The sequence below is a fragment of the Procambarus clarkii genome, chromosome 94 (assembly GCF_040958095.1).
Source record: "Procambarus clarkii isolate CNS0578487 chromosome 94, FALCON_Pclarkii_2.0, whole genome shotgun sequence".
Classification (NCBI taxonomy): domain Eukaryota; kingdom Metazoa; phylum Arthropoda; class Malacostraca; order Decapoda; family Cambaridae; genus Procambarus; species Procambarus clarkii.
Genome location: NC_091243.1, coordinates 162,446 through 188,238, shown reverse-complemented (window position 1 = coordinate 188,238; position 25,793 = coordinate 162,446). Strand labels below are relative to the sequence as shown.

Sequence of the window (25,793 nt, the reverse complement as noted above, 5' to 3'; positions counted from 1 at the left end):
AATTCTTGTTCTGAATGAACAGCATGTTAAAATTTATGAATGCGTCTGTGGGGTCGACCTCTGGATGTAATGGACTTGAGTCGAGGACGGGTTGTGTGTAAACCGTTTTTCATTCATAAACAGGGGGTTTGGCGGGTGCATGGAATCACTTTTGGGTCTTTGTTTGGAGGACGGGCTGATCCCGGTAGTACAGTCGAGTTCGTTCTCGACTCACATTCGAGAATTCTGGGTTCGAATCCTTTGCCAGACCGAAATGGGTGGGTGCCTATCACCGAATGCGCCTGTTCACCTAACAGTAAATATAGGTACTCAGGAGATGGTCAGCTTGTTGTGGGGTTGCATCCTGGGCGCGGATGCAACCGCTGTAAATCTCCTGTTGTTAGGTATAAGCCTGACATCTGACCCTAACACACTGTGGCTCAGGATGGACACGGAAGCACCTGCGTCCACCAAGGTGGTATGTATTGTGCCATGTACCGTACACACTTGGTAATTAGGTGGGAGAAACAACTTACACTGCCAGGCCAAGTGACCGCCGTCACCACACAGCTTACACACCAAACAGCCAAAGCTCAACCCCCGCAAGCACAATTAGGTGAGTACACCAAAGTCCTCAAGGAAATTGACAGGGTAGACAAGGATGGGTTATTTAACACGGGTGGCACACGCACAAGGGGACACAGGTGGAAGCTCAGTACCCAAATGAGCCACAGACACATCAGAAAGAACTTTTTCAGTGAAAGAGTAGTTAGTAAATGGAATGCACTAGGAAGTGATGTGGTGGAGGCTGACTCCATACACAGTTTCAAATGTAGATATGATAGAGCTCGAGAAGCTCAGCAATCTGTACACTAGTAGATTGACGGTTGAGAGGCGGGACCACAACCCCCGCAAGTACAACTAGGTTAGTACACACACACACACACACACACACACACACACACACACACACACACACACACACACACACACACACACACACACACACACACACACACACACACACACAAACACACACACACACACACACACACACACACACACACACACACACACACACACACACACACACACACACACACACACACACACACACACACAGTTTGATAGTTTCACCTCATTGTGCTTCACTCACACTGTATCTTGTGCTACCCACTCGCCCAGTATTAGTACTTACGACATTCAACTTCACCAGAGTAATCAGTACCATCAGTTATTATGTTGAACTCAAATTTTGCTACAATATACCTATTAAAATCTTACCTTATGTTAGCTTAAGGACCTGCCCGAAACACTATGCGTCTTAGTGGCTTTACAAGAATGTAAGAACAATGTTATGTACTCTCACAACCCAATGCACCTTCTTGTATTTAAATAAATAAAATAAATAAATAAACATACGTTCCCTCCACCCCCCCCCCCCAGGCCGGTGCCACATGCAGCCAACAACAGCTGCCTGGGAGGCCAATGACCCAGATCTAAGTGCTTGAGTGACACTGAGAAGTCTAAGAAATAAAATTAACGAATTAAATGCTCTTGTCTGCACAGAAAAAAAGAATATTGCACATGCCGAAACATGGATGAATGTAGAAAATGGAGGACTATTAGCTGAACATAAAATAAATGGATTTAAACTATATCAGATACATTAGACGAGGGGGAGTAGCCATGTATGTTGGGGACAACTTGAAATGTAGTCTCAAAGAGGGAATAAAAACTGAGCCACACACAGAAACTATTTGGATAGAATTAAAATAAAGCAAATATTATAATAGGAGTTATATATAGGCCACCAAATTTAGACAGAATGGAAGCAAAGCATCTATGGAATGAAATATCTAGAGCATCTAGATCTAATAGTATTTGTCATAGGTGACTTTAACTTTAGTGGAATAAACTGGTTGAACAAAACGGAATAGTGAAGCAGAAGATTTTCTAGAATTAATTGAAGATTGTTTTCTTACGCAACACATTAAGGAACCAACGCGGGAAAATATTTTAGATTTAGTGTTAACTAACAGGGAAACACAAATTAATGACATCGAAATAGGGAGTGAGCTAGGGAACAGTGATCAGAGAAGTCAGATTTAGCATAGAATGGAATAGACCTGTAAGAGAAAATTCTGTTAAAGTGCCAGATTTTCGAAAAGCTGATTTTAACGTTAGACGAAACGGGACGCGCCGATGAGTCCGGATAGCGCGAAAGTGTTAAATTAAATTAAATTGTATTTGCAGGTGGTAAATTGTTTCGGCTGCTACAGCTCTCCAGCCCAAGTTGTTGACTGGCTAGTCTTTGACTGCCTCCTAACATGTTAGTGATGTCCTGAGCTGATGTACCCTATGGCGAAGAGTGAGGCACTAGTTTCCTGAAGTAATGTATAACATGAGATGGCACCCATTCTAAACAGCAGCCGGCACCAACTCTGGCCGACGTTGGAGTGGACAAGACCCAGATCCTGTGGGGAGGAAAAGTCTACACTAAACTGTAAAAGGTACAGATAATCTGACCCCTCCCCCCCTTGGCAGTTTCTCGGGTACCCCCTCTTTTCCATTTCCTTATTTTGTAAAGCTTTATCTTAAACGGCAGCAAAGCTTGGCACTCGTGGCTTTAGTGGGACTGTTCCATTGGATTGTAACTGTGGGTGGGGGATAAGCATCTCTAGTTTTGTTCTGCATTGTAGTCTCACTTTAAACCATTTTAATGTTGCACTTAACTTATTGTTCTTGACAGTTTTGCAAACTTATAGATTTTCAGTGTGAAGAAATTGGTACCATCCTGTCTGACTTGCAATGTACCGTTTTTATTAATAGCAGTTTCATAAAGAATGACTTATTGGCTGGTATTAAATATCCTCTAAAGCAGATAAAATCGGTAAAGTGTCCATGCCTTGGTATGATTAGTTGAGCGAATGAGTGTTGTATAACTGCTTTCTAAAGTGTAAACTTTTATTTTCAGGGTGTTGGTTGTTCTCACTGAAGCTACCACTCGTGCAATTTTGATTGGTGATTGTGACTTAGTCCTCCTCGTGATCTACGGCAAGGTAATATTTTTAGCATTTATATTATGCTGCACATGTTAAGCTTTAGTTTTAAATTAGCTTGTCTTCAAGTTACATGTGTTGATGACCATTTTTGTATGGGCTTCATACCCTTCACTTTAACATGAATTAACATCCTTAAGTCAGCCCAAAAAATAGAATATATGTTTCTGCGACGTTTAGTAAATTGTAAGACCTTTTCACTATTTTTAAACTATTGATTTTTATCCATTGTAAGTTATTAAATGTGCTTTAACTTACCAGTAGTGTGGTAGGTTTGGAAAGCTTTAAAAAAATCCATGTATCCAGAGTTGCTGGAGCTCCTATATTAGGAGCTTAATTTGCAAAGTAAATTTGCATGATAGCCTTGTTTATATAATTTTGGGGGAACCAACACTTTAAATATTTAATGGAAATGGTGACCGAATCCTACTTTAGATACCAAAAAATAACCAGAGCAAAGTGTACTTACAAAAGTAGGCAATTGTTCCATTAAATTTAGATAAAATTAATCAGTTTGGTAGTTCCAGGGAGATTTGTGTAGTCAGTCAGTCTTTACTATTGTGAAATGTAGTTTTATTAATTATGCCAATGCTACTTTTTATATTGCGAGTCTTTGCACCTGTTTCCTAAGATTGACAGCATGAGGTGAATCTTCCAGCTTCGGTCTTGGAAAGTTGTAAATAATTAGGTAATATAACTTTTATTTAAAAGAAAATGAAATTAAAGTGTAGCATAGGCTTGTATCTCCCTTGGGAGAGTTGTCAAACCCATAGATATTTCCTTGTCAAAATACTTTAAAGGTTGTAAGTTGTGCCTATTGTAATTTAGCATTAACGTATTGTCAGTCTTAAAGGGCATGACAATGATTAGGTTTATAATCTAGTATCTTGGCATAGACAACAAAATTGATTCTACTAAATTGTATAATTATCAATTAACATTGATGCACAATGAATGTGGTACTGCAGTTTAATAATTATGGTCCACAATTTTGTTAAAAATTTGAGTGAATATTTCCAGAAAGTTGATTGTGGCCATACCTGTTGGAGTAGTAAAGACAAACGTTCAAATTGCTCTTCTTGATGTAACCCCCAAGCTGTAGGCTGCTGTTATTTTAAGAGGTAATCTTATTTTACTTATGGAAAACTGGCCACTGTAATGATTAATCTCTACTCGATATACAGGCTCAATAGTCTCTGTAGTAATCATACTCTATTGTCAATGAAGTACACAAGTCTTAGGTGATCCATTGGCTGAGGAAAATCAATTCATTGAAATAAATTTATTGAGGTAAAATCCAACAAGGGATGAGGTAGCTAAGGCAGTTCATAACTTGTCCTTACTGGTAGTTCAGTAATTTTTTTAGCTAGTATGTTGCATAATAAAAATTAAATGGTTGTTAAAATGTTCGTTGCACACACCATAATGGCCGTCAGATGTTAAATGTCAGACCAAGGGGGTGAGATTAATGGTAAATGTGACATTGATCAGTGCAATGTTACTAGATTCTTGAAACTTTCCCTTGCATGGTCAAATTTATTATGTAATTATTTTAATTTGTATCTATTGGTTTGGTGTGCAAATGTTATTGTAAGTTTCATAAACTTTCTAATGCGACTTGTTATACTGAGAGCACTTTATGAATATTAAAGTACCAAAGTTCTCAATTTTTAAGCTTAATAGTAACAAAGTATACTAATATGTATTTATTTTCTCTTGACAGGTGGAGACGCATTATCTGAAATGGCTGTTGCAATGTATTGAAATTAAATTTTATTAAAAACTCTGGGTTAGTTGAAGTCACTTATTGTAAATAGTGATATTGTGGTGTTTTAGAGTAGTTTCTCTAATTTTATTGAAACGAGCTTTTTCAGTGTTTTGGAATGTTTAATAAGGTTCTTGGCACCATCTGTGTCTTGACTACAAATTTACTTGTTACTAGATTATAAATATATTGGTGTTCTGGGCAGTTTACCTTGTTTGAGCAACAAGGTGATGCAAGGCAGTTTTTTTCCCAACTTGGCTGTAGCTTTCAGTACTTGGCATATGTTGGGTATGAAAAGTTGTAATTTCAAACTGCGAATACATGCAGAGAGCCAGAATTTGGCTCCAAAATATGGCTCAGGCCTCGAAATTAGGATGTTTGGGATATTTTGAAAACTGCAGGGAGGTTTGGGACAAATGTGACCAAACGCCGCTTTCAGTACTTGGCATATGTTGGGAATAAAAATTCGTAATATCAAACTGTGAATACGTGCAGATAGCCAGAATTTGGCTCCAAAATATTGCTCAGGCCTCGAAATTGGGATATTTGTGATATTTCGAAAACTGCAGGGGAGTTTGGGCAAAATGTGACTCACTGCCGCTTTCAGGACTTGGCATATGTTGGGTATAAAAAGTCGTAATTTCAAACTGAGAATACGTGCATAAAGCCAGAATTTGTCTCCAAAATACGGCTCAGGCCTCGAAATTGGGATATTTGGGATATTTTGAAAACTGCAGGGAGGTTTGGGACAAATGTGACCAAACGCCGCTTTCAGTACTTGGCATATGTTAGGTATAAAAAGTCGTAATTTCAAACTGCAAATACGTGCAGAGAGCCAGAGTTTGGCTCCAAAATATGGCTCAGGCCTCGAAATTGGGATGTTTGGGATATTTTGAAAACTGCAGGGGAGTTTGTGCAAATTCTGACTCACTGCCGCTTTCAGGACATGGCATATGTTGGGTATAAAAAGTCATAATATCAAACTGCGAATACGTGCTGAGAGCCAAAATTTTGCTCCAAAATATGGCTCAGGCCTCGAAATTGGGATGTTTGGGATATTTTGAAAACTGTAAGAGGGGTTTGGGACAAATATGACCAAACGCCGCTTTCAGTACTTTGCATATGTTGGGTATAAAAAAGTCGTAATTTCAAACTGCGAATACGTGCAGAGAGCAAGAATTTGGCTCGAAAATATGGCTCAGGCCCCGATATTGGGATGTTTGGGATATTTTGAAAACTGCAGGGAGGTTTGGGACAAATGTGACTAAACGCCGCTTTCAGTACTTCTCATATGTTGGGTATAAAGTAGTCGTAATTTCAAACTGCGAATACGTGCAGAGAGCCAGAATTTGGCTCCAAAATATAGCTCAGGGCCTCGAAATTTGGATATTTGGGATATTTTGAAAACTGCAGGGGAGTTTGTGCAAAATGTGACTCACTGCCGCTTTTAGGACTTGGCATAGGTTGGGTATAATAAGTCGTAATTTAAAACTGCGCATACGTGCAGAGAGCCAGAATTTGGCTCTAAAATATGGCTCAGGTCTCGAAATTGGGAAGTTTGGGATATTTTGAAAACTGCAGGGGAGTTTGTGCAAAATGTGACTCATTACCGCTTTCAGTACTTGGCATATGTTGCGTATAATAAGTCGTAATTTCAAACTGCGAATACGTGCAGAGAGCCAGAATTTGGCTCCAAAATATGGCTCAGGCCTCGAAATTGGGATATTTGGGATATTTCGAAAACTGCAGGGGAGTTTGTGGAAAATGTGATTTACTGCCACTTTCAGGACTTGGCATATGTTGGGTATAAAAAGTCGTAATATCAAACTGCGAATACGTGCATAGAGCCAGAATTTGGCTCCAAAATATGGCTCAGGCCTCGAAATTGGGATGTTTGGGATATTTTGAAAACTGGAGGGAGGTTTAGGACAAATGTGACCAAATGCCGCTTTCAGTACTTGGTATATGTTGGGTATAAAAAGTCGTAATTTCAAACTGCGTATACGTGCATAGAGCCAGAATTTGGTTCAGGCCCCGTAATTGGGATGTTTGGGATATTTTGAAAACTGCAGTGGGATTGGGACATATATGACCCAGAGCCGCTTTCAGTACTTGGCATATGTTCCGTATAAAAAGTCGTAATTTCAAACAGCGAATACGTGCAGAGAGCCTGAATTTGGCTCCAAAATATGGCTCAGGCCTCGAAATTGGGATGTTTTGGTTATTTTGAAAACTGCAGGGGGGATTGGGACAAATGTGTCCAAACGCTGCTTTCACTACTTTACATATGTTGGGTAGAAAAAAGTCGCAATTTCAAACTGCGAATACGTGCAGAGAGCCAGAATTTGGCTCCAAAATATAGCTGACGCCTCGAAATTGGGATATTTGGGATATTTCGAAAACTGCAGGGGAGTTTGTGCAAAATGTGACTCACTGCCGCATTCAGGACTTCGCATATGTTGGGTATAAAAAGTCGTAATTTCAAACTGCGAATACGTGCAGAGAGCCTGAATTTGGCTCCAAAATATGGCTCAGGCCTCGAAATTGGAATGTTTGGGATATTTTGAAAAAAGCAGGGGAGTTTGTTCAAAATTTGACTCATTGCCGCATTCAGTACTTGGCATATGTTGGGTATAAAAAGTCGTAATTTCAAACTTCGAATAAGTACAGAGAGCCAGAATTTGGATCCAAAATATGGCTCAGTCATCGAAATTGGGATGTTTGGGATATTTTGAAAACTGCAGGGAGGTTTGGGACAAATGTGACCAAATGCTGCTTTCAGTACTTGGCATATGTTGGGTATAAAAAGTCGTAACTTCAAACTGCGAATACGTGCAAAGAGCCTGAATTTGGCTCTAAAATATGGCTCAGGCCTCAAAATTGGGATGTTTTGGATATTTTGAAAACTGCAGGGGAGGTTGTGTAAAATGTGACTTATTGCCGCTTTCAGTACTTGGCATATGTTGGGTATAATAAGCCGTAATTTCAAAGTGCGAATACGCGCAGAGAGCCTGAATTTGGCTCCAAAATATGGCTCAGGCCTCGAAATTGGGATGTTTTGGATATTTTGTAAACTGCAGGGGAGGTTGTGTAAAATGTGACTTATTGCCGCTTTCAGTACTTGGCATATGTTGGGTATAAAAAGTCGTAATATCAAACTGCGAATACGTGCAGAGAGCCAGAATTTGGCTCCAAAATAAGGCTCAGGCCTCGAAATTGGGATATTTGGGATATTTTGAAAACTGCAGGGAGGTTTGGGACAAATGTGACCAAATGCCGCTTTCAGTACTTGGCATATGTTGGGTATAAAAAGTCGTAATTTTAAACTGCGAATACGTGCAGAGAGCGTGAATTTGGCTCCAAAATATGGCTCAAGCCTCGAAATTAGGATGTTTTGGATATTTTGAAAACTGTAGGGGAGGTTGTGCAAAATGTGACGTATTGGCGCTTTCAGTACTTGGCAAATGTTGGGTATAATAAGTCGTAATTTCAAACTGCGAATACGTGCAGAGAGCCAGAATTTGGCTGCAAAATATGGCTCAGGCCTCGATATTGAGATGTTTTAGATATTTTGAAAACTGCAAAGGGGATTGGGACAAATGTGACCAAACGCCGCTTTCAGTACTTGGCATATGTTGGGTATAAAAAAGTCACAATTTCAAACTGCGAATACGTGCAGAGAGCCAGAATTTGGCTCCAAAATTTGGTTCAGGCCTCGAAATTGGGATATTTGGAATATTTCGAAACTGCAGGGGAGTTTGTGCAAATTGTGACTCACTGCCGCTTTCAGGACTTAGCGTATGTTGGTATAAAAAGTCGTAATATCAAACTGCGAATACGTGCAGAGAGCTAGAATTTGGCTCTAAAATATGGCTCTGGCCTCGAAATTGGGAAGTTTGGGATATTTTGAAAACTACAGGGATGTTTGGGACAAATATTACCTAACGCCCCTTATAGTACTTGGCATATGTTGGGTATAAAAAAGTCGGAATTTCAAACTGCGAATACATGCAGAGAGCCACAATTTGGCTCCAAAATATGGCCCAGGCCTCGAAATTGGGATGTTTGGGATATTTTGAAAACTGCAGGGAGGTTTGGGACAAATGTGACCAAACGCCGCTTTCAGTACTTGGCATAAGTTGGGTATAAAAAGTCGTAATTTCAAACTGCGAATACGTGCAGAGATCCGAAACAAGGCTCAGGCCTCGAAATTGGGATATTTTGGATATTTTGAAAACTGCAGGGGAGTTTGTGGAAAATGTGATTTACTGCCGTTTTCAGGACTTGGCATATGTTGGGTATAAAAAGTCGTAATATCAGACTGCGAATACGTGCATAGAGCCAGAATTTGGCTCCAAAATATGGCTCATGCCTCGAAATTGGGATGTTTGGGATATTTCGAAAACTGCAGGGGAGTTTGTGGAAAATGTGATTTACTGCCGTTTTCAGGACTTGGCATATGTTGGGTATAAAAAGTCGTAATATCAAACTGCGAATACGTGCATAGAGCCAGAATTTGGCTCCAAAATATGGCTCAGGCCTCGAAATTGGGATGTTTGGGATATTTTGAAAACTGCAGTGGGATTGGGACATATATGACCAAGAGCCGCTTTCAGTACTTGGCATATGTTCCGTATAAAAAGTCGTAATTTCAAACTACGAATACGTGCAGAGAGCCTGAATTTGGCTCCTAAATATGGCTCAGGCCTCGAAATTGGAATGTTTGGGATATTTTGAAAAAAGCAGGGGAGTTTGTTCAAAATTTGACTCATTGCCGCATTCAGTACTTGGCATATGTTGGGTATAAAAAGTCGTAATTTCAAACTTCGAATAAGTACAGAGAGCCAGAATTTGGATCCAAAATATGGCTCAGTCATCGAAATTGGGATGTTTGGGATATTTTGAAAACTGCAGGGAGGTTTGGGACAAATGTGACCAAATGCTGCTTTCAGTACTTGGCATATGTTGAGTATAAAAAGTCGTAACTTCAAACTGCGAATACGTGCAAAGAGCCTGAATTTGGCTCTAAAATATGGCTCAAGCCTCAAAATTGGGATGTTTTGGATATTTTGAAAACTGCAGGTGAGGTTGTGTAAAATGTGACTTATTGCCGCTTTCAGTACTTGGCATATGTTGGGTATAAAAAGTCGCAATATCAAACTGCGAATACGTGCAGAGAGCCAGAATTTGGCTCCAAAATATGGCTCAGGCCTCGAAATTGGGATATTTGTGATATTTTGAAAACTGCAGGGAGGTTTGGGACAAATGTGACCAAATGCCGCTTTCAGTACTTGGCATATGTTGGGTATAAAAAGTCGTAATTTCAAACTGCGAATACGTGCAGAGAGCGTGAATTTGGCTCCAAAATATGGCTCAGGCCTCGATATTAGGATGTTTTGGATATTTTGAAAACTGCAGGGGAGGTTGTGCAAAATGTGACGTATTGGCGCTTTCAGTACTTGGCATATGTTGGGTATAAAAAAGTCGTAATTTCAAACTGAGAATACGTGCATAAAGCCAGAATTTGTCTCCAAAATATGGCTCAGGCCTCGAAATTGGGATATTTGGGATATTTTGAAAACTGCAGGGAGGTTTGGGACAAATGTGACCAAACGCCGCTTTCAGTACTTGGCATATGTTAGGTATAAAAAGTCGTAATTTCAAACTGCAAATACGTGCAGAGAGCCAGAGTTTGGCTCCAAAATATGGCTCAGGCCTCGAAATTGGGATGTTTGGGATATTTTGAAAACTGCAGGGGAGTTTGTGCAAATTCTGACTCACTGCCGCTTTCAGGACATGGCATATGTTGGGTATAAAAAGTCATAATATCAAACTGCGAATACGTGCATAAAGCCAGAATTTGTCTCCAAATATGGCTCAGGCCTCGAAATTGGGATATTTGGGATATTTTGAAAACTGCAGGGAGGTTTGGGACAAATGTGACCAAACGCCGCTTTCAGTACTTGGCATATGTTAGGTATAAAAAGTCGTAATTTCAAACTGCAAATACGTGCAGAGAGCCAGAGTTTGGCTCCAAAATATGGCTCAGGCTTCGAAATTGGGATGTTTGGGATATTTTGAAAACTGCAGGGGAGTTTGTGCAAAATGTGACTCACTGCCGCTTTCAGGACATGGCATATGTTGGGTATAAAAAGTCGTAATTTCAAACTGCGAATACGTGCAGAGAGCCAGAATTTGGCTCCAAAATATGGCTCAGGCCTCGAAATTGGGATATTTGGGATATTTCGAAAACTGCAGGGGAGTTTGTGGAAAATGTGATTTACTGCCGCTTTCAGGACTTGGCATATGTTGGGTATAAAAAGTCGTAATATGAAACTGCGAATACGTGCATAGAGCCAGAATTTGGCTCCAAAATATGGCTCAGGCCTCGAAATTGGGATGTTTGGGATATTTTGAAAACTGGAGGGAGGTTTAGGACAAATGTGACCAAACGCCGCTTTCAGTACTTGGTATATGTTGGGTATAAAAAGTCGTAATTTCAAACTGCGTATACGTGCATAGAGCAAGAATTTGGTTCAGGCCTCGTAATTGGGATGTTTGGGATATTTTGAAAACTTCAGTGGGATTGGGACATATATGACCAAGAGCCGCTTTCAGTACTTGGCATATGTTCCGTATAAAAAGTCGTAATTTCAAAGTACGAATACGTGCAGAGAGCCTGAATTTGGCTCCTAAATATGGCTCAGGCCTCGAAATTGGAATGTTTGGGATATTTTGAAAAAAGCAGGGGAGTTTGTTCAAAATTTGACTCATTGCCGCATTCAGTACTTGGCATATGTTGGGTATAAAAAGTCGTAATTTCAAACTTCGAATAAGTACAGAGAGCCAGAATTTGGATCCAAAATATGGCTCAGTCATCGAAATTGGGATGTTTGGGATATTTTGAAAACTGCAGGGAGGTTTGGGACAAATGTGACCAAATGCTGCTTTCAGTACTTGGCATATGTTGAGTATAAAAAGTCGTAACTTCAAACTGCGAATACGTGCAAAGAGCCTGAATTTGGCTCTAAAATATGGCTCAGGCCTCAAAATTGGGATGTTTTGGATATTTTGAAAACTGCAGGGGAGGTTGTGTAAAATGTGACTTATTGCCGCTTTCAGTACTTGGCATATGTTGGGTATAATAAGCCGTAATTTCAAAGTGCGAATATGCGCAGAGAGCCTGAATTTGGCTCCAAAATATGGCTCAGGCCTCGAAATTGGGATGTTTTGGATATTTTGTAAACTGCATGGGAGTTTGTGTAAAATTGTACTTATTGCCGCTTTCAGTACTTGGCATATGTTGGGTATAAAAAGTCGCAATATCAAACTGCGAATACGTGCAGAGAGCCAGAATTTGGCTCCAAAATATGGCTCAGGCCTCGAAATTGGGATATTTGGGATATTTTGAAAACTGCAGGGAGGTTTGGGACAAATGTGACCAAATGCCGCTTTCAGTACTTGGCATATGTTGGGTATAAAAAGTCGTAATTTCAAACTGCGAATACGTGCAGAGAGCGTGAATTTGGCTCCAAAATATGGCTCAGGCCTCGAAATTAGGATGTTTTGGATATTTTGAAAACTGCAGGGGAGGTTGTGCAAAATGTGACGTATTGGCGCTTTCAGTACTTGGCATATGTTGGGTATAAAAAGTCGTAATTTCAAACTGAGAATACGTGCATAAAGCCAGAATTTGTCTCCAAAATATGGCTCAGGCCTCGAAATTGGGATATTTGGGATATTTTGAAAACTGCAGGGAGGTTTGGGACAAATGTGACCAAACGCCGCTTTCAGTACTTGGCATATGTTAGGTATAAAAAGTCGTAATTTCAAACTGCAAATACGTGCAGAGAGCCAGAGTTTGGCTCCAAAATATGGCTCAGGCCTCGAAATTGGGATGTTTGGGATATTTTGAAAACTGCAGGGGAGTTTGTGCAAATTCTGACTCACTGCCGCTTTCAGGACATGGCATATGTTGGGTATAAAAAGTCATAATATCAAACTGCGAATACGTGCTGAGAGCCAAAATTTGGCTCCAAAATATGGCTCAGGCCTCGAAATTGGGATGTTTGGGATATTTTGAAAACTGTAAGAGGGGTTTGGGACACATATGACCAAACGCCACTTTCAGAACTTTGCATATGTTGGGTATAAAAAAGTCGTAATTTCAAACTGCGAATACGTGCAGAGAGCAAGAATTTGGCTCGAAAATATGGCTCAGGCCCCGATATTGGGATGTTTGGGATATTTTGAAAACTGCAGGGAGGTTTGGGACAAATGTGACTAAACGCCGCTTTCAGTACTTCTCATATGTTGGGTATAAAGTAGTCGTAATTTCAAACTGCGAATACGTGCAGAGAGCCAGAATTTGGCTCCAAAATATAGCTCAGGGCCTCGAAATTTGGATATTTGGGATATTTTGAAAACTGCAGGGGAGTTTGTGCAAAATGTGACTCACTGCCGCTTTTAGGACTTGGCATAGGTTGGGTATAATAAGTCGTAATTTAAAACTGCGCATAGGTGCAGAGAGCCAGAATTTGGCTCTAAAATATGGCTCAGGTCTCGAAATTGGGAAGTTTGGGATATTTTGAAAACTGCAGGGGAGTTTGTGCAAAATGTGACTCATTACCACTTTCAGTACTTGGCATATGTTCCGTATAAAAAGTCGTAATTTCAAACTGCGAATACGTGCAGAGAGCCTGAATTTGGCTCCAAAATATGGCTCAGGCCTCGAAATTGGGATGTTTTGGTTATTTTGAAAACTGCAGGGGGGATTGGGACAAATGTGTCCAAACGCTGCTTTCACTACTTTACATATGTTGGGTGGAAAAAAGTCGCAATTTCAAACTGCGAATACGTGCAGAGAGCCAGAATTTGGCACCAAAATATTGCTGACGCCTCGAAATTGGGATATTTGGGATATTTCGAAAACTGCAGGGGAGTTTGTGCAAAATGTGACTCACTGCCGCTTTCAGGACTTCGCATATGTTGGGTATAAAAAGTCGTAATTTCAAACTATGAATACGTGCAGAGAGCCTGAATTTGGCTCCAAAATATGGCTCAGGCCTCGAAATTGGAATGTTTGGGTTATTTTGAAAAAAGCAGGGGAGTTTGTTCAAAATTTGACTCATTGCCGCATTCAGTACTTGGCATATGTTGGGTATAAAAAGTCGTAATTTCAAACTTCGAATAAGTACAGAGAGCCAGAATTTGGATCCAAAATATGGCTCAGTCATCGAAATTGGGATGTTTGGGATATTTTGAAAACTGCAGGGAGGTTTGGGACAAATGTGACCAAATGCTGCTTTCAGTACTTGGCATATGTTGGGTATAAAAAGTCGTAACTTCAAACTGCGAATACGTGCAAAGAGCCTGAATTTGGCTCTAAAATATGGCTCAGGCCTCAAAATTGGGATGTTTTGGATATTTTGAAAACTGCAGGGGAGGTTGTGTAAAATGTGACTTATTGCCGCTTTCAGTACTTGGCATATGCTGGGTATAATAAGCCGTAATTTCAAAGTGCGAATACGCGCAGAGAGCCTGAATTTGGCTCCAAAATATGGCTCAGGCCTCGAAATTGGGATGTTTTGGATATTTTGTAAACTGCAGGGGAGTTTGTGTAAAATTGTACTTATTGCCGCTTTCAGTACTTGGCATATGTTGGGTATAAAAAGTCGTAATATCAAACTGCGAATACGTGCAGAGAGCCAGAATTTGGCTCCAAAATATGGCTCAGGCCTTGAAATTGGGATATTTGGGATATTTTGAAAACTGCAGGGAGGTTTGGGACAAATGTGACCAAATGCCGCTTTCAGTACTTGGCATATGTTGGGTATAAAAAGTCGTAATTTCAAACTGCGAATACGTGCAGAGAGCGTGAATTTGGCTCCAAAATATGGCTCAGGCCTCGAAATTAGGATGTTTTGGATATTTTGAAAACTGCAGGGGAGGTTGTGCAAAATGTGATGTATTGGCGCTTTCAGTACTTGGCAAATGTTGGGTATAATAAGTCGTAATTTCAAACTGCGAATACGTGCAGAGAGCCAGAATTTGGCTGCAAAATATGGCTCAGGCCTCGATATTGAGATGTTTGGGATATTTTGAAAACTGCAAAGGGGATTGGGACAAATGTGACCAAACGCCGCTTTCAGTACTTGGCATATGTTGGGTATAAAAAAGTCACAATTTCAAACTGCGAATACGTGCAGAGAGCCAGAATTTGGCTCCAAAATTTGGTTCAGGCCTCGAAATTGGGATATTTGGAATATTTCGAAACTGCAGGGGAGTTTGTGCAAATTGTGACTCACTGCCGCTTTCAGGACTTGGCATATGTTGGGTATAAAAAGTCGTAATATCAAACTGCGAATACGTGCAGAGAGCTAGAATTTGGCTCTAAAATATGGCTCTGGCCTCGAAATTGGGATGTTTGGGATATTTTGAAAACTACAGGGATGTTTGGGACAAATATTACCTAACGCCGCTTATAGTACTTGGCATATGTTGGGTATAAAAAAGTCGCAATTTCAAACTGCGAATACATGCAGAGAGCCACAATTTGGCTCCAAAATATGGCCCAGGCCTCGAAATTGGGATATTTGGGATATTTTGAAAACTGCAGGGAGGTTTGGGACAAATGTGACCAAACGCCGCTTTCAGTACTTTGCATATGTTCCGTATAAAAAGTCGTAATTTCAAACTGCGAATACGTGCAGAGAGCCAGAATTTTTCTCCAAAATATGGCTCAGGCCTCGAAATTGGGATATTTAGGATATTTTGAAAACTGCAGGGGAGGTTTGGGACAAATGTGACCAAACGCCGCTTTCAGTACTTGGCATGAGTTGGGTATAAAAAGTCGTAATTTCAAACTGCGAATACGTGCAGAGATCCGAAACAAGGCTCAGGCCTCGAAATTGGGATATTTTGGATATTTTGAAAACTGCAGGGGAGTTTGTGCAAAATGTGACTCACTGCCGCTTTCAGGACATGGCATATGTTGGGTATAAAAACTCGTAATTTCAAACTGCGAATACGTGCAGAGAGCCAGAATTTGGCTCCAAAATATGGCTCAGGCCTCGAAATTGGGATATTTGGGATATTTCGAAAACTGCAGGGAAGTTTGTGGAAAATGTGATTTACTGCCGCTTTCAGGACTTGGCATATGTTGGGTATAAAAAGTCGTAATATCAAACTGCGAATACGTGCATAGAGCCAGAATTTGGCTCCAAAATATGGCTCAGGCCTCGAAATTGGGATGTTTGGGATATTTTGAAAACTGGAGGGAGGTTTAGGACAAATGTGACCAAACGCCGCTTTCAGTACTTGGTATATGTTGGGTATAAAAAGTCGTAATTTCAAACTGCGTATACGTGCATAGAGCAAGAATTTGGTTCAGGCCTCGTAATTGGGATGTTTGGGATATTTTGAAAACTGCAGTGGGATTGGGACATATATGACCAAGAGCCGCTTTCAGTACTTGGCATATGTTCCGTATAAAAAGTCGTAATTTCAAACTACGAATACGTGCAGAGAGCCTGAATTTGGCTCCTAAATATGGCTCAGGCCTCGAAATTGGAATGTTTGGGATATTTTGAAAAAAGCAGGGGAGTTTGTTCAAAATTTGACTCATTGCCGCATTCAGTACTTGGCATATGTTGGGTATAAAAAGTCGTAATTTCAAACTTCGAATAAGTACAGAGAGCCAGAATTTGGATCCAAAATTTGGCTCAGTCATCGAAATTGGGATGTTTGGGATATTTTGAAAACTGCAGGGAGGTTTGGGACAAATGTGACCAAATGCTGCTTTCAGTACTTGGCATATGTTGGGTATAAAAAGTCGTAACTTCAAACTGCGAATACGTGCAAAGAGCCTGAATTTGGCTCTAAAATATGGCTCAGGCCTCAAAATTGGGATGTTTTGGATATTTTGAAAACTGCAGGGGAGGTTGTGTAAAATGTGACTTATTGCCGCTTTCAGTACTTGGCATATGCTGGGTATAATAAGCCGTAATTTCAAAGTGCGAATACGCGCAGAGAGCCTGAATTTGGCTCCAAAATATGGCTCAGGCCTCGAAATTGGGATGTTTTGGATATTTTGTAAACTGCAGGGGAGTTTGTGTAAAATTGTACTTATTGCCGCTTTCAGTACTTGGCATATGTTGGGTATAAAAAGTCGTAATATCAAACTGCGAATACGTGCAGAGAGCCAGAATTTGGCTCCAAAATATGGCTCAGGCCTCGAAATTGGGATATTTGGGATATTTTGAAAACTGCAGGGAGGTTTAGGACAAATGTGACCAAATGCCGCTTTCAGTACTTGGCATATGTTGGGTATAAAAAGTCGTAATTTCAAACTGCGAATACGTGCAGAGAGCGTGAATTTGGCTCCAAAATATGGCTCAGGCCTCGAAATTAGGATGTTTTGGATATTTTGAAAACTGCAGGGGAGGTTGTGCAAAATGTGACGTATTGGCGCTTTCAGTACTTGGCAAATGTTGGGTATAATAAGTCGTAATTTCAAACTGCGAATACGTGCAGAGAGCCAGAATTTGGCTGCAAAATATGGCTCAGGCCTCGATATTGAGATGTTTGGGATATTTTGAAAACTGCAAAGGGGATTGGGACAAATGTGACCAAACGCCGCTTTCAGTACTTTGCATATGTTGGGTATAAAAAAGTCACAATTTCAAACTGCGAATACGTGCAGAGAGCCAGAATTTGGCTCCAAAATTTGGTTCAGGCCTCGAAATTGGGATATTTGGAATATTTCGAAACTGCAGGGGAGTTTGTGCAAATTGTGACTCACTGCCGCTTTCAGGACTTGGCATATGTTGGGTATAAAAAGTCGTAATATCAAACTGCGAATACGTGCAGAGAGCTAGAATTTGGCTCTAAAATATGGCTCTGGCCTCGAAATTGGGAAGTTTGGGATATTTTGAAAACTACAGGGATGTTTGGGACAAATATTACCTTACGCCGCTTATAGTACTTGGCATATGTTGGGTATAAAAAAGTCGCAATTTCAAACTGCGAATACATGCAGAGAGCCACAATTTGGCTCCAAAATATGGCCCAGGCCTCGAAATTGGGATGTTTGGGATATTTTGAAAACTGCAGGGAGGTTTGGGACAAATGTGACCAAACGCCGCTTTCAGTACTTTGCATATGTTCCGTATAAAAAGTCGTAATTTCAAACTGCGAATACGTGCAGAGAGCCAGAATTTTTCTCCAAAATATGGCTCAGGCCTCGAAATTGGGATATTTAGGATATTTTGAAAACTGCAGGGGAGGTTTGGGACAAATGTGACCAAACGCCGCTTTCAGTACTTGGCATAAGTTGGGTATAAAATGTCGTAATTTCAAACTGCGAATACGTGCAGAGATCCGAAACAAGGCTCAGGCCTCGAAATTGGGATATTTTGGATATTTTGAAAACTGCAGGGGAGTTTGTGCAAAATGTGACTCACTGCCGCTTTCAGGACATGGCATATGTTGGGTATAAAAAGTCGTAATTTCAAACTGCGAATACGTGCAGAGAGCCAGAATTTGGCTCCAAAATATGGCTCAGGCCTCGAAATTGGGATATTTGGGATATTTCGAAAACTGCAGGGGAGTTTGTGGAAAATGTGATTTACTGCCGCTTTCAGGACTTGGCATATGTTGGGTATAAAAAGTCGTAATATCAAACTGCGAATACGTGCATAGAGCCAGAATTTGGCTCCAAAATATGGCTCAGGCCTCGAAATTGGGATGTTTGGGATATTTTGAAAACTGGAGGGAGGTTTAGGACAAATGTGACCAAACGCCGCTTTCAGTACTTGGTATATGTTGGGTATAAAAAGTCGTAATTTCAAACTGCGTATACGTGCATAGAGCAAGAATTTGGTTCAGGCCTCGTAATTGGGATGTTTGGGATATTTTGAAAACTGCAGTGGGATTGGGACATATATGACCAAGAGCCGCTTTCAGTACTTGGCATATGTTCCGTATAAAAAGTCGTAATTTCAAACTACGAATACGTGCAGAGAGCCTGAATTTGGCTCCTAAATATGGCTCAGGCCTCGAAATTGGAATGTTTGGGATATTTTGAAAAAAGCAGGGGAGTTTGTTCAAAATTTGACTCATTGCCGCATTCAGTACTTGGCATATGTTGGGTATAAAAAGTCGTAATTTCAAACTTCGAATAAGTACAGAGAGCCAGAATTTGGATCCAAAATATGGCTCAGTCATCGAAATTGGGATGTTTGGGATATTTTGAAAACTGCAGGGAGGTTTGGGACAAATGTGACCAAATGCTGCTTTCAGTACTTGGCATATGTTGGGTATAAAAAGTCGTAACTTCAAACTGCGAATACGTGCAAAGAGCCTGAATTTGGCTCTAAAATATGGCTCAGGCCTCAAAATTGGGATGTTTTGGATATTTTGAAAACTGCAGGGGAGGTTGTGTAAAATGTGACTTATTGCCGCTTTCAGTACTTTGCATATGTTGGGTATAATAAGGTGTAATTTCAAAGTGCGGATACGCGCAGAGAGCCTGAATTTGGCTCCAAAATATGGCTCAGGCCTCGAAATTGGGATGTTTTGGATATTTTGTAAACTGCAGGGGAGTTTGTGTAAAATTGTACTTATTGCCGCTTTCAGTACTTGGCATATGTTGGGTATAAAAAGTCGTAATATCAAACTGCGAATACGTGCAGAGAGCCAGAATTTGGCTCCAAAATATGGCTCAGGCCTCGAAATTGGGATATTTGGGATATTTTGAAAACTGCAGGGAGGTTTAGGACAAATGTGACCAAATGCCGCTTTCAGTACTTGGCATATGTTGGGTATAAAAAGTCGTAATTTCAAACTGCGAATACGTGCAGAGAGCGTGAATTTGGCTCCAAAATATGGCTCAGGCCTCGAAATTAGGATGTTTTGGATATTTTGAAAACTGCAGGGGAGGTTGTGCAAAATGTGACGTATTGGCGCTTTCAGTACTTGGCAAATGTTGGGTATAATAAGTCGTAATTTCAAACTGCGAATACGTGCAGAGACCCAGAATTTGGCTGCAAAATATGGCTCAGGCCTCGATATTGAGATGTTTGGGATATTTTGAAAACTGTAAAGGGGATTGGGACAAATGTGACCAAACGCCGCTTTCAGTACTTTGCATATGTTGGGTATAAAAAAGTCACAATTTCAAACTGCGAATACGTGCAGAGAGCCAGAATTTGGCTACAAAATTTGGTTCAGGCCTCGAAATTGGGATATTTGGAATATTTCGAAACTGCAGGGGAGTTTGTGCAAATTGTGACTCACTGCCGCTTTCAGGACTTGGCATATGTTGGGTATAAAAAGTCGTAATATCAAACTGCGAATACGTGCAGAGAGCTAGAATTTGGCTCTAAAATATGGCTCTGGCCTCGAAATTGGGAAGTTTGGGATATTTTGAAAACTACAGGGATGTTTGGGACAAATATTACCTTACGCCGCTTATAGTACTTGGCATATGTTGGGTATAAAAAAGTCGCAATTTCAAACTGCGAATACATGCAGAGAGCCACAATTTGGCTCCAAAATATGGCCCAGGCCTCGAAATTGGGATGTTTGGGATATTTTGAAAACTGCAGGGAGGTTTGGGACAAATGTGACCAAACGCCGCTTTCAGTACTTTGCATATGTTCCGTATAAAAAGTCGTAATTTCAAACTGCGAATACGTGCAGAGAGCGTGAATTTGGCTCCAAAATATGGCTCAGGCCTCGAAATTAGGATGTTTTGGATATTTTGAAAACTGCAGGGGAGGTTGTGCAAAATGTGACGTATTGGCGCTTTCAGTACTTGGCAAATGTTGGGTATAATAAGTCGTAATTTCAAACTGCGAATACGTGCAGAGACCCAGAATTTGGCTGCAAAATATGGCTCAGGCCTCGATATTGAGATGTTTGGGATATTTTGAAAACTGCAAAGGGGATTGGGACAAATGTGACCAAACGCCGCTTTCAGTACTTTGCATATGTTGGGTATAAAAAAGTCACAATTTCAAACTGCGAATACGTGCAGAGAGCCAGAATTTGGCTCCAAAATTTGGTTCAGACCTCGAAATTGGGATATTTGGAATATTTCGAAACTGCAGGGGAGTTTGTGCAAATTGTGACTCACTGCCGCTTTCAGGACTTGGCATATGTTGGGTATAAAAAGTCGTAATATCAAACTGCGAATACGTGCAGAGAGCTAGAATTTGGCTCTAAAATATGGCTCTGGCCTCGAAATTGGGAAGTTTGGGATATTTTGAAAACTACAGGGATGTTTGGGACAAATATTACCTTACGCCGCTTATAGTACTTGGCATATGTTGGGTATAAAAAAGTCGCAATTTCAAACTGCGAATACATGCAGAGAGCCACAATTTGGCTCCAAAATATGGCCCAGGCCTCGAAATTGGGATGTTTGGGATATTTTGAAAACTGCAGGGAGGTTTGGGACAAATGTGACCAAACGCCGCTTTCAGTACTTTGCATATGTTCCGTATAAAAAGTCGTAATTTCAAACTGCGAATACGTGCAGAGAGCCAGAATTTTTCTCCAAAATATGGCTCAGGCCTCGAAATTGGGATATTTAGGATATTTTGAAAACTGCAGGGGAGGTTTGGGACAAATGTGACCAAACGCCGCTTTCAGTACTTGGCATAAGTTGGGTATAAAAAGTCGTAATTTCAAACTGCGAATACGTGCAGAGATCCGAAACAAGGCTCAGGCCTCGAAATTGGGATATTTTGGATATTTTGAAAACTGCAGGGGAGTTTGTGCAAAATGTGACTCACTGCCGCTTTCAGGACATGGCATATGTTGGGTATAAAAACTCGTAATTTCAAACTGCGAATACGTGCAGAGAGCCAGAATTTGGCTCCAAAATATGGCTCAGGCCTCGAAATTGGGATATTTGGGATATTTCGAAAACTGCAGGGAAGTTTGTGGAAAATGTGATTTACTGCCGCTTTCAGGACTTGGCATATGTTGGGTATAAAAAGTCGTAATATCAAACTGCGAATACGTGCATAGAGCAAGAATTTGGCTCCAAAATATGGCTCAGGCCTCGAAATTGGGATGTTTGGGATATTTTGAAAACTGGAGGGAGGTTTAGGACAAATGTGACCAAACGCCGCTTTCAGTACTTGGTATATGTTGGGTATAAAAAGTCGTAATTTCAAACTGCGTATACGTGCATAGAGCAAGAATTTGGTTCAGGCCTCGTAATTGGGATGTTTGGGATATTTTGAAAACTGCAGTGGGATTGGGACATATATGACCAAGAGCCGCTTTCAGTACTTGGCATATGTTCCGTATAAAAAGTCGTAATTTCAAACTACGAATACGTGCAGAGAGCCTGAATTTGGCTCCTAAATATGGCTCAGCCCTCGAAATTGGAATGTTTGGGATATTTTGAAAAAAGCAGGGGAGTTTGTTCAAAATTTGACTCATTGCCGCATTCAGTACTTGGCATTTGTTGGGTATAAAAAGTCGTAATTTCAAACTTCGAATAAGTACAGAGAGCCAGAATTTGGATCCAAAATTTGGCTCAGTCATCGAAATTGGGATGTTTGGGATATTTTGAAAACTGCAGGGAGGTTTGGGACAAATGTGACCAAATGCTGCTTTCAGTACTTGGCATATGTTGGGTATAAAAAGTCGTAACTTCAAACTGCGAATACGTGCAAAGAGCCTGAATTTGGCTCTAAAATATGGTTCAGGCCTCAAAATTGGGATGTTTTGGATATTTTGAAAACTGCAGGGGAGGTTGTGTAAAATGTGACTTATTGCCGCTTTCAGTACTTGGCATATGTTGGGTATAATAAGCCGTAATTTCAAAGTGCGAATACGCGCAGAGAGCCTGAATTTGGCTCCAAAATATGGCTCAGGCCTCGAAATTGGGATGTTTTGGATATTTTGTAAACTGCAGGGGAGTTTGTGTAAAATTGTACTTATTGCCGCTTTCAGTACTTGGCATATGTTGGGTATAAAAAGTCGTAATATCAAACTGCGAATACGTGCAGAGAGCCAGAATTTGGCTCCAAAATATGGCTCAGGCCTCGAAATTGGGATATTTGGGATATTTTGAAAACTGCAGGGAGGTTTGGGACAAATGTGACCAAATGCCGCTTTCAGTACTTGGCATATGTTGGGTATAAAAAGTCGTAATTTCAAACTGCGAATACGTGCAGAGAGCGTGAATTTGGCTCCAAAATATGGCTCAGGCCTCGAAATTAGGATGTTTTGGATATTTTGAAAACTGCAGGGGAGGTTGTGCAAAATGTGATGTATTGGCGCTTTCAGTACTTGGCAAATGTTGGGTATAATAAGTCGTAATTTCAAACTGCGAATACGTGCAGAGAGCCAGAATTTGGCTGCAAAATATGGCTCAGGCCTCGATATTGAGATGTTTGGGATATTTTGAAAACTGCAAAGGGGATTGGGACAAATGTGACCAAACGCCGCTTTCAGTACTTGGCATATGTTGGGTATAAAAAAGTCACAATTTCAAACTGCGAATACGTGCAGAGAGCCAGAATTTGGCTCCAAAATTTGGTTCAGGCCTCGAAATTGGGATATTTGGAATATTTCGAAACTGCAGGGGAGTTTGTGCAAATTGTGACTCACTGCCGCTTTCAGGACTTGGCATATGTTGGGTATAAAAAGTCGTAATATCAAACTGCGAATACGTGCAGAGAGCTAGAATTTGGCTCTAAAATATGGCTCTGGCCTCGAAATTGGGATGTTTGGGATATTTTGAAAACTACAGGGATGTTTGGGACAAATATTACCTAACGCCGCTTATAGTACTTGGCATATGTTGGGTATAAAAAAGTCGCATTTTTAAACTGCGAATACATGCAGAGAGCCACAATTTGGCTCCAAAATATGGCCCAGGCCTCGAAATTGGGATATTTGGGATATTTTGAAAACTGCAGGGAGGTTTGGGACAAATGTGACCAAACGCCGCTTTCAGTACTTTGCATATGTTCCGTATAAAAAGTCGTAATTTCAAACTGCGAATACGTGCAGAGAGCCAGAATTTTTCTCCAAAATATGGCTCAGGCCTCGAAATTGGGATATTTAGGATATTTTGAAAACTGCAGGGGAGGTTTGGGACAAATGTGACCAAACGCCGCTTTCAGTACTTGGCATGAGTTGGGTATAAAAAGTCGTAATTTCAAACTGCGAATACGTGCAGAGATCCGAAACAAGGCTCAGGCCTCGAAATTGGGATATTTTGGATATTTTGAAAACTGCAGGGGAGTTTGTGCAAAATGTGACTCACTGCCGCTTTCAGGACATGGCATATGTTGGGTATAAAAACTCGTAATTTCAAACTGCGAATACGTGCAGAGAGCCAGAATTTGGCTCCAAAATATGGCTCAGGCCTCGAAATTGGGATATTTGGGATATTTCAAAAACTGCAGGGAAGTTTGTGGAAAATGTGATTTACTGCCGCTTTCAGGACTTGGCATATGTTGGGTATAAAAAGTCGTAATATCAAACTGCGAATACGTGCATAGAGCCAGAATTTGGCTCCAAAATATGGCTCAGGCCTCGAAATTGGGATGTTTGGGATATTTTGAAAACTGGAGGGAGGTTTAGGACAAATGTGACCAAACGCCGCTTTCAGTACTTGGTATATGTTGGGTATAAAAAGTCGTAATTTCAAACTGCGTATACGTGCATAGAGCAAGAATTTGGTTCAGGCCTCGTAATTGGGATGTTTGGGATATTTTGAAAACTGCAGTGGGATTGGGACATATATGACCAAGAGCCGCTTTCAGTACTTGGCATATGTTCCGTATAAAAAGTCGTAATTTCAAACTACGAATACGTGCAGAGAGCCTGAATTTGGCTCCTAAATATGGCTCAGGCCTCGAAATTGGAATGTTTGGGATATTTTGAAAAAAGCAGGGGAGTTTGTTCAAAATTTGACTCATTGCCGCATTCAGTACTTGGCATATGTTGGGTATAAAAAGTCGTAATTTCAAACTTCGAATAAGTACAGAGAGCCAGAATTTGGATCCAAAATTTGGCTCAGTCATCGAAATTGGGATGTTTGGGATATTTTGAAAACTGCAGGGAGGTTTGGGACAAATGTGACCAAATGCTGCTTTCAGTACTTGGCATATGTTGGGTATAAAAAGTCGTAACTTCAAACTGCGAATACGTGCAAAGAGCCTGAATTTGGCTCTAAAATATGGCTCAGGCCTCAAAATTGGGATGTTTTGGATATTTTGAAAACTGCAGGGGAGGTTGTGTAAAATGTGACTTATTGCCGCTTTCAGTACTTGGCATATGCTGGGTATAATAAGCCGTAATTTCAAAGTGCGAATACGCGCAGAGAGCCTGAATTTGGCTCCAAAATATGGCTCAGGCCTCGAAATTGGGATGTTTTGGTTATTTTGTAAACTGCAGGGGAGTTTGTGTAAAATTGTACTTATTGCCGCTTTCAGTACTTGGCATATGTTGGGTATAAAAAGTCGTAATATCAAACTGCGAATACGTGCAGAGAGCCAGAATTTGGCTCCAAAATATGGCTCAGGCCTCGAAATTGGGATATTTGGGATATTTTGAAAACTGCAGGGAGGTTTAGGACAAATGTGACCAAATGCCGCTTTCAGTACTTGGCATATGTTGGGTATAAAAAGTCGTAATTTCAAACTGCGAATACGTGCAGAGAGCGTGAATTTGGCTCCAAAATATGGCTCAGGCCTCGAAATTAGGATGTTTTGGATATTTTGAAAACTGCAGGGGAGGTTGTGCAAAATGTGACGTATTGGCGCTTTCAGTACTTGGCAAATGTTGGGTATAATAAGTCGTAATTTCAAACTGCGAATACGTGCAGAGAGCCAGAATTTGGCTGCAAAATATGGCTCAGGCCTCGATATTGAGATGTTTGGGATATTTTGAAAACTGCAAAGGGGATTGGGACAAATGTGACCAAACGCCGCTTTCAGTACTTTGCATATGTT

The 25,793-nt window shown here is 40.6% G+C and overlaps 2 long non-coding RNA genes across 2 annotated transcripts in view; both read left to right on the top strand.

Moving 5' to 3' along the window:
• LOC138359925 (uncharacterized) overlaps positions 1-25,793 on the top strand; it is a 386,355-nt gene that overhangs the window by 266,481 nt on the left and 94,081 nt on the right. The gene's annotated exons all lie outside the window — the stretch shown is intronic.
• LOC123747192 (uncharacterized) lies at positions 320-5,060 on the top strand. Its single transcript, XR_006771649.2, has 5 exons — positions 320-457; positions 2,236-2,492; positions 2,957-3,041; positions 4,062-4,162; positions 4,765-5,060. It is a non-coding gene; the product is annotated as an uncharacterized lncRNA (long non-coding RNA).